This window comes from Microtus oregoni, unplaced genomic scaffold, assembly GCF_018167655.1.
Source record: "Microtus oregoni isolate MIOR12 unplaced genomic scaffold, Mior012 000006F_ref0000085, whole genome shotgun sequence".
Classification (NCBI taxonomy): Eukaryota; Metazoa; Chordata; class Mammalia; order Rodentia; family Cricetidae; genus Microtus; species Microtus oregoni.
In genome coordinates this window covers 25,841,811-25,851,101 of record NW_024543065.1, presented here as the reverse complement: position 1 = coordinate 25,851,101, position 9,291 = coordinate 25,841,811, and the positions used below count along the sequence as shown (strand labels likewise).

The window sequence follows — 9,291 nt, the reverse complement described above, 5'->3', positions numbered from 1 at the left end:
TGAGGGAACTATATAGGTCTACCACATATAAAGGGAGATAGCTGCCATCGTGCTGTCCTCTTAGAATGGTCTTGTTCCCAGAGAAAGCCAGAGCCGGTTTACAAGAATCGCAGTGGCGTTCGGAGTCTTACTAAAGCGTAATCATGCCTATTATGTCCTATAACGGAGGGGCCGTCATGGCCATGAAGGGAAAGAACTGTGTGGCCATTGCCGACGACAGGCATTTCGGGATCCAGGCCCAGATGGTGACCACAGACTTCCAGAAGATCTTTCCCATGGGTGACAGACTGTACATAGGCTTGGCAGGGCTGGCCACCGACGTCCAGACAGTTGCTCAGTGCCTCAAGTTCCAGCTGAACCTGTATGAGCTGAAGGAAGGTCGGTAGATCAAGTCCTACACCCTCATGAGCATGGTGGCCAACCTCTTGTATGAGAAACGGTTTGGTCCCTACTACACAAAGCCTGTCATTGCCGGGTTGGACCCGAAGATCTTTAAGCCTCTAGACCTCATTGGCTGCCCCATGGTAACTGACTTTGTGGTCAGTGGTACCTGCTCTGAACAGATGTATGGGATGTGCGAGTCTCTCTGGGAGCCCAACATGGATCCAGAACACCTGTTTGAGACCATTTCCCAAGCCATGCAAAACGCCGTGGACCGGGATGCTGTCTTGGGCATGGGCATCATTGTCCACATCATCGAAAAGGACAAGATCACCACCAGGACACTGAAGGCCCGGATGGACTAACCCTGTGCCCTGGTCCTGGTTTCCTTTTGTTATTTTTTTTTTTAATAAAATTGCTTTTCTTTCAAAAGAAAAAAAAACAATGGCCCTTGTTCAAAGAGTCCTGAGCATCAGTCAAGGGCTGAATGACTCCCCACAGAAGCGTGGCCATTCCTCCAGTATCTGTCCTGCTCTGGGCATTGACCCTGGTCTCCCTCAGTCAGCACTGGCCTTTGTCCTGACATATAGTGGGTGCTGGACATACAAGCAGAAACGTCTCAACACTTTCTTGGGTCTCCTTCAGATGGACAGGCGGTAGCAATGCAGCATTCCAACTGATTAGTCATTAGACAAGGCTGAGAGTCCACTGCATCAGAGTTTCTTCATTGCACAGTGAGTCTCTCCACTGCACGCAAGTCTCTCCACTGCACGCTGAGTGCTTCCACTGCATGCTGAGTGCCTCCACTGCATGCTGAGTGCCTCCACTGCATGCTGAGTGCCTTCACTGCATGCTGAGTGCCTCCACTGCATGCTGAGTGCCTTCACTGCATGCTGAGTCTTTCCACTACACACAAGACTCTCCACTGCATGCAAGTCTCTCCACTGCACGCTGAGTGCCTCCACTGCATGTTGAGTGCCATCCACTGCACGCTGAGTCTCTCCACTACACACAAGACTCTCCACTGCATGCTGAATCTTTCCCAGTGAGCCACGACCTTGTGATGACATACAGATTATTAGAAATGGGTTGAATCAAGATGTTAGAGTTAGCCAATAAGAGGCTAGAACTAATGGGCCAGGTAGTAATTTAATTAATACAATTTTGGTGTGGTTATTTATGGAGCAGGCTAGCCGGGCAGGATGGAACAAAGGGCCCACTTTCTTTTACTACACATGAGAGTCCCTCCACTGCACGCTGAGTCCCTTCACTGCACAAGAATCCCTCCACTGCATACTGAATCTCTTCACTGCACAAGAATCCCTCCACTGCATACTGAATCTCTTCACTGCACAAGAATCCCTCCACTGCATACTGAATCTCTTCACTGCACAAGAATCCCTCCACTGCATACTGAATCTCTTCACTGCACAAGAATCCCTCCACTGCATACTGAATCTCTTCACTGCACAAGAATCCCTCCACTGCACGCTGAGTCTCTCCACTGCATGCTGAGTCTCTACCTGGCCCTGGTTCCAGTTGCTACCTGTTCAGGTTCAGGCTTGTTTCCTGCCCTGTTGGCAGACTGGATCAGGACCTTCAGGACCTAATGGAGGTCTTGGTATTACAAACACAAAGCAGAAGGGGAGTCTCATCCTTTCTCCTTAAGAGGTCTGCGTGATTTGAATGTGCCTTTCCTCAAGTCACATCCTGAGACTGAACTGTCAGAGAGTGTTAGGAAATGAGAGATATTGAGGGCAGAGCTCTCATGAATGAGACTGGTGACCTAAAAGAAGTGTGCCTCTTTAACCTTGTCACTATCTTAAGAAGACAGAGAAGGTGCTACCCATGAGGGAGAGGCCCTCGGCAAGACATGAGATCTACTGGGACCTTATTCTTGGATTTCCTGCCTCCCGAACTCTGATAAAGAAATGTCTGTTGTTTATAAATTTCTCAGTATAGAATAGCCCCCTTTAGCCCACAAAAGCTACATACCAAATTCATAAATCCTGAAACCACAGAACACCAAGCCCTGTAAATACCGTTTTTTCCTATGCATACATATCTATGATTGTTTAATTTATAAACTTGACACAGTAAGACATTAACAATGGTGAATAATAAAATATAAGTTGTAACTCTATATTGTCATAAAATTATCAACATCGTTACTTTCGTTCTTTGATGTCATTGTTACACAAAACGAAGATGTCTCAATTTGACGGCTTGAGTGGGAAATGTCCTTCACAGCCTCACCTATGTGAACATTTGGTTTAGAACTTGGGATGGTGTTTGGGGAAGTTGTGGGATCTTTGGGGGTGTGGCTTTTTGAAATGGGTCACCGGGGTCAGGCCTTTGAGAGTTACAGCCGTCCCCATATTCCTCCCCACCACCTCTGCACTCCCAGATCTGCCACAAGAGAGAAGGTGAGCAGCTGCTGAGGGCTCCAGCTGCCATGCTTCTCCGCCATGTCGGGTTCTCCGCTGTGACGGGTTCTCCACTGTGATAGGTTTTCTCCTAAATAACCCTCCCCTCTCTAAGCTGCTCCTGCCAGTTTTATAGTACAGTGTCAAGAGAAGTCATCCACATACTTGACACACTATACCACAAGAATCTGATATCTAGGCTACTACATGACAAATGGGCGTGTTGAACATTCAGCAAGGGATGCTGGAAGAAGGGAGGAGTCCCAAGTAGGTGGGACAGGCAGACCAGCACCTCACCAGACTATTCAGATGAAGCACAGTTGTAATTTTTAAAATTACATTTATTTGTTTTGTTTAAGTGTGTGCCTGTGGGAAACACACATGTCCCATAGCATGTATGTGGAGATGGAAGGACAACACTTAGGAGCTGGTACTGCCTTTTCACCATCTGGATCCTGGGGCTCAAACTCGGGTCGTCAGGCTTTGCAGCAAGCTCCTTTACCCACTGAGCCTTCTCACAAGCCCCTGATGCCTAATTTAAAATGAAAGAATCGTTTGTTTCTGGAAATTTCCATTTTATATTTTCAGTCTATATTCGATGCACATAACTGCGGGTGACTGAATCTCAGGTAAGAGTGATTGCTGTAATTTGTTCCAGATGCAAGTACACATGAAGATGAGCCTCCGTCCCCTACGAAGTCCAGGTTCTTCATCTTCTTCTCCTACTAGGGGGATACTGGGGCCAGCAGGCTTGTCAAGGTACAAAATAGCCTGTTAAACCATTACCCAAGATCACGGGTGCCTTTACCAAACACTGCATACTTGAAGGAGAGCATTCTAGAAGCCAAAGATTGCCTGCTCCCCGGTGGCTTCCTGTGGTTTCTTGGATCTAAAGTTGGGAGCAGTGTCTCTTGAGTAAACTCCACACATAAGGCTTTCTATTAAAACCACCAAATTATTAGGAGCTAGTCTTCAGGATGCTCTTAGAGGCTAGGGCTCTGCTCAGTGGGACAGTGCTCGCCCGGCTCTGGAGAGGGTCCTCGTCCATGTCAGCACCAAGAGCAGATGGAGGTTTTGGAAGCTGATTAAGCACTAGCCCATTCTAAGCACATTGCCTGCCTTACACGTGGGAGTGTAAGACCCTTGCAAGGTGGGCTCTAGAGGCGGGCTCCAGAGGTGGGTTCTCTGTAATGAAGTTGAGAAGGGGATTCCAGAGAGCAGCTCTCCAGAAGAAAATAGCCAAGAGGTCCCAGGTTCTGCTTCCTAAGGAGGCAGAATATAGGTGGGAGGGTCAGACAAGGGAAGCATATTGGAAAAGGAGCAGAAAGAGGGAGAACAAATGGCATGGAGTCCAGTAGAGGAATAGGCAGGGCAGTGAGGCAGCAAGGGCTGTGGTGGACAAGCTTGACATAAGAGAGCAGGGGCAGTGAGGATCTCTGACATCTTTTGGTGTGTGGTCCATTGTGCAAGTCCTGGCCTCCAGCCCTGTACTTTTCCTCAGCTTCAGTAGTTAGAGTCACACAATTGCTTGGCTTCTGGATATACCCACAGGTAGCTTATTTAGTACACATAAATCGTTAGGATGAAGCTTGGCATAGTGACATAGGCCTACAATCCTAGCACCTGGGAGGTGGAGGCAAGAGGATCAGGAGTTCAAGGCTAGCCTTGGCTCCATGGTGAGCTCAAGGCCAGCCTGGGTTACATGAGATGTTGGCCAGAAAACAACAACAACAACAATGACAAAACCCCACAATTAAAAATAATAAATAATAGTATGGTTACTTGTCGAAACTTGGAATTCTTTTTTTTTAAATATTTATTTATTTATTATGGACACACTATTCTGTTTGCATATATGTCTGTAGGACAGAAGAGGACACCAGACCTCATTACAGATGGTTGTGAGCCACCATGTGGTTGCTGGGAATCGAACTCGGGTCCTTTGGAAGAGCACGCAATGCTCTTAACCACTGAGCCATCTCTCCAGCCCCCGAAACTTGGAATTCTTGTACACACCTCTTGGGGAAGTAAAATGGCATAGAGCTATAGGCTATAGCACACTCATTTCTAAAGTTACCATATGATCCAACCATTGTGTGTGTGTGTGTGTGTGTGTGTGTGTGTGTGTGTGTGTGTGTCCAGAGAAACTGGGAATTAAAGTTTGGGCAGGCATCCACACCCTTGTATTTATAGCAGCGCCATTACAATTAGTAATGTGGCGTATAGAGTTGAATATTGATGAGACTTCAAACGGAACGAGGATACAACACAGGCTATAACATACATGAACCAGAGAACACCTGCCCGGTAATATAAGCCAGTCATACAAGGACACTTGTTGTATGACCTGCTTACATGAGGTGCCTTGAGTAGTCTTTTCAGATAAAAAGAGCTTTGGAGACGTACGGCAGTGGTGATGGTCACACAACACGAAAATGACCCTCGTGCTATGAACTACACTCCTAAACATGGCCAGACAGAGAATTTCCTTAGGTGTACTTCACCACTATGAAAAAGAAATCCTAAAGCAGCCTTCAAGGCAGGCTCTGCAGCTCTCAGCAGGGAGCTTAGTGGCTTGCTGAGCTATACATCAAAATCCCAGCCCATTCCCTGTGTGCCACCATCTCCTCGGCACCTAGCTTGACAGTTCCCACTCAGGAAGACATCCAGGACACCGGGCATGCGCCAGAGCCACAGAGATTGGGCTTGGGGAGCCGTGGTCTTTCTTCGCTGTGCCCTTCCTCCAATACTTGATTTTTTTTCTGGTGTTCATATTTCCTCCTCCACCCTTCCCTCATCGAAATATGCCGTGTGGGGGAGGGGAGGCCCTGATCACTCATTTTATACAAATCCATGGTGTGAATTTGAATCAATGGACTGCCTCTCCAAGGGGTGCTTGCTTTTTAAGCCTCATCACCTTCTATGAAATGAAAGGCTTTGTTTCGTACTGAAGGACTTTCAGACATCAGGGAGCAAGAGGGGAGGGATCAGAGGGGAGCGGTGGCCGGTAAGGCAATCATAACCGGAGAAATGCCATTAAATGGCAGAAGCTTTAGGCCGGCGTTAGAGGGAGGTGTGTTTAACGGACAGGCTGATCTGCAGGGCTCCAGGGAGATGTGAAGTATAAGGCAGGGTGTGTGTGTGTGTGGGGGGGGGGGGGCTAAGTGGCCAGGCAGTTTACGTTAAACCCTCCCGGTTGAGCAAACCCTGGCTCCAGGTCCCACACGCCGGACTCTGGTTTGTCATCAGAACTATTCACACCCAGGAAAAAGAATGCAGGGGGCTGATTTCCTTAGGGTATCATTTTCCTGACAGCTCTCCATTCCTGCGCTCTGCTTGTCGCATTGTAAAACTCCAAGCAGCTGGGCTTGGCAGCTGTACATCTCTGTCCACAGAGCCTGAGCAATGTTTTTTTTTTCAATGTACGGTTGGTAGAGAATGTCATGCAGTGTGTAAGGCGGATCATGTGTACATACGTGCATGCGTGTCTTGTAGGTGCTTCTGAGTCAAGACAGTAGTCCTAGGTGTAGGAGCGATGCTGTGTGAGCGGCATCCAGGTTCAGAGCTTGGATGTGACAGACACTTCCTGGTTAAGACCATAGACCATCCCCTTCCTGCACACGACCTTGGAAAGTTTAACATTGCCATTCCTGTTTCTTACTCTGTGCAACGGGTAGGAAATGGGGTGTCGGTGTCATGGGTCACCACAATGCATCAGCCTGACTGTCACCTGACCTTGGGATCTGGGGCTTCTTCCTAGCTCAGAGGGGCAAGGTAGCCTGAAGGACCACCAAATCTCTCATGCCCTCATTGCCAGCACAGACTGCACCTGTGTACCCAGAAACCCTTGAGTCTGTTTGAGAGTAAACGAAATGCCCTGTGTGCTTTGTCTGGTGTTTTGCTCAATAAAGATTAGCTACTGTCACCCTAATAAATATTAAATAAGTGCACAGCTCAGCCAGCATACCTGAATCTGATCTGAGTCAATACCGTCGGAGAAACAACTCAACTCACGAGAGTGGATAATACTAAAATATTCATGCATAGCAATGAGATGAATTTTTATGCTAATCATTGACTAAGGGTTTCTTGAATGTCAGAGAATTTAATACCAACCAGAGACATCCATGTGGATGAGGATACGGCTGAGGAGAAGCCAGTTGTGGGAGTGCTAGGGCACTTGGTTGAGGCCTCTTAAGAGACAGGTACTTCCTCCTGGTCAAAAGAATTGAATCTGAGTTCTCTCTGGCCCTGGGTGGAGAACTGGCAGTCTATGCTGTAGACTATTTACTATTGACTTCTCACTTAAGAGTGAGTCCAGTTGGGCTTGTCAGTCCCCTTAGGAAAGCCGATTCAGTTGAAGATGCTGGAGAGGGGGGAATAATTGTCCCCTCAATGTGATAATGTATGTATACACCCCCCCCCATTTCGGCTGTTTGCAGAACTTCACTGCTAAGACTGCCTGCTCTCCTCAATTCTAATTCCAAAAATATAACCCCCACCCTACCTCATCTTTTCTTTGGATACTGGCCAAATTCTTATCATATTTGCCTTGGTTCTCTGAATACTCTCACTCTTCCTTCAGCCCCTCTCACACCCAGCTGCTTGCTGCCCTCCCGAGCTGAACCTGCCTGCTGTCTTGAATCCTGACTCCAAAGGCATACCATTCTCTCTCTATCTCCCTTCTCCAAGAAGTTGTCAGTCATTTCTTCTCCACCTCCCTCCTCTCTCTGTCCTCCATCTCCCTCCTCCATCTCCCTCCTCCAGGAAGCTGTGATTCCCTCTCCATCTCCTTCCCCAAGGCAACTGTCAGTCATTCCTTCTCCTTCTCCCTCCTCCATCTCCCTCCTCCATCCCCTTCCTCCATCCCCTTCCTCCATCTCCCTCCTTCAGGAAGCTATCAGTCATTCCCTCTCCATCCCCCTCCTCCATCTCCCTCCTCCATCACTCTTCTCCATCTCCCTCCCCCACCCCCCTCCTCCATCCCCCTCCTCTATCTTCCTCCTCCATCTCCCTCCTCCATCTCCCTCCTCCATCCCCCTCCTCTATCTTCCTCCTCCATCCCCCTCCTCCATCTCCCTCCGTAAGTAAACTATCAGTCATTCCTTCTCCATCTCCCTCCCCATCCCCCTCCTCCATCCCCCTCCTCCATCTCCCTCCTCCATCCCCCTCCTCCATCTCCCTCCTCTATCCCCCTCCTCCATCTCCCTCCATAAGTAAACTATCAGTCATTCCTTCTCCATCTCCCTCCTCCAAGCAGCTGTCAAGGTTTATAGCTTGCTGGCCCTGTGGTTTACTCTCGAGCTCCAATAAAATAGTCCTTAAGCTTCCCTCTGAGTCTATTTGAAATTATTTTATTAATGAGACCAAGAATCCACAAAGGGAAACCCGAGTTCCCCTTTGGCCTTTCCTCGGCTCTGCTCTGCCTTGCCTAGGGGTCCCTCTGGGGACAAACTGATCTTGGAGATCACAACACTTGAAACCTTGAGTTTTAGCAGAGTCGTCCTCACTCTCTAAGCTTGGTGCCTGGAGACGGATGCCTTCCTAGAAGAAGAAAAATTGTGTATTCCATTAATTTAAGAGGTTTTCCTCTCTCAGCTCTGCTTTCTTGGCAGGCTGCATGGAGAAGTAAGAGTAAACACAGCTCGTGGAGCTGTCTAAAAAAGAGACGTTCTTAGAATTGCAGCTTACATAGAGAGGCCAGGAAGATTATACTGAGACAGAGACAGACAGATAGACAGAGACAGAGAGAACGACAGAGTCAGAGACAAAGAGAGAGACACACAGAGAGGGAGAGAGACAGATTCAGAAAGAGACAGAGACAAGGAGAGACACAGAGGGGGGGAGAGAGACAGAGACAGACAGAAACAAAAGAGAGAGAGAGAAAGAAAAAGAAACAGTCAAAGAGAGACACACAGAGAGGGAAAGACAGAGACAGACAGAGACAAAAAGAGAGACAGAGACAGACAGAGAGAGGTGAGCGAGACACAGAGACAAAGAGAGAAATAGAGACAGACATAGAGACCTGCAAGACAAAGATGAAGAGAGACAGCAAGGTAGAGACAGAGATAGAAAAACAGACAGAGACGGAGAGAAGCTGCACTTCTATATTATGTATGCCCCCAACCCCAAAGCTCCTCCTATAGCTGCCCCACCCCAGGTAAACTGGCCTGTGGGGAAAGGCCCCTGCTCCTTCTGAGAGTTAACCCAGAGACTAAGGAGCAAACTCAGAGGCTGCCTTGTGGACCTGAGGATCAGACTTTGATCTCCAGGACCCATGGTTTTTTGTTTTTGTTTTTTTGTTTTGTTTTGCTTTGTTTTGTTTTTAAAAAAGTCAGGCTTTGTGGTTCATGGTTGCAATTCCAGCACTGGAGAAATGGAGACAGAAGTTCCCTGAGGCATTCTAGCTGGCTAGCTTGGCTTACTTGGCAATTTCAAGTCAGTGAGACTGTCTCAGAAACAGTGGTGGACAGTACTCAAGGAA

General features: G+C 47.9%; 1 pseudogene; it reads left to right on the top strand.

Moving 5' to 3' along the window:
* On the top strand, positions 1-746 carry LOC121450192 (annotated as a pseudogene).
* The last annotated feature ends 8,545 nt before the right edge of the window (positions 747-9,291 follow it).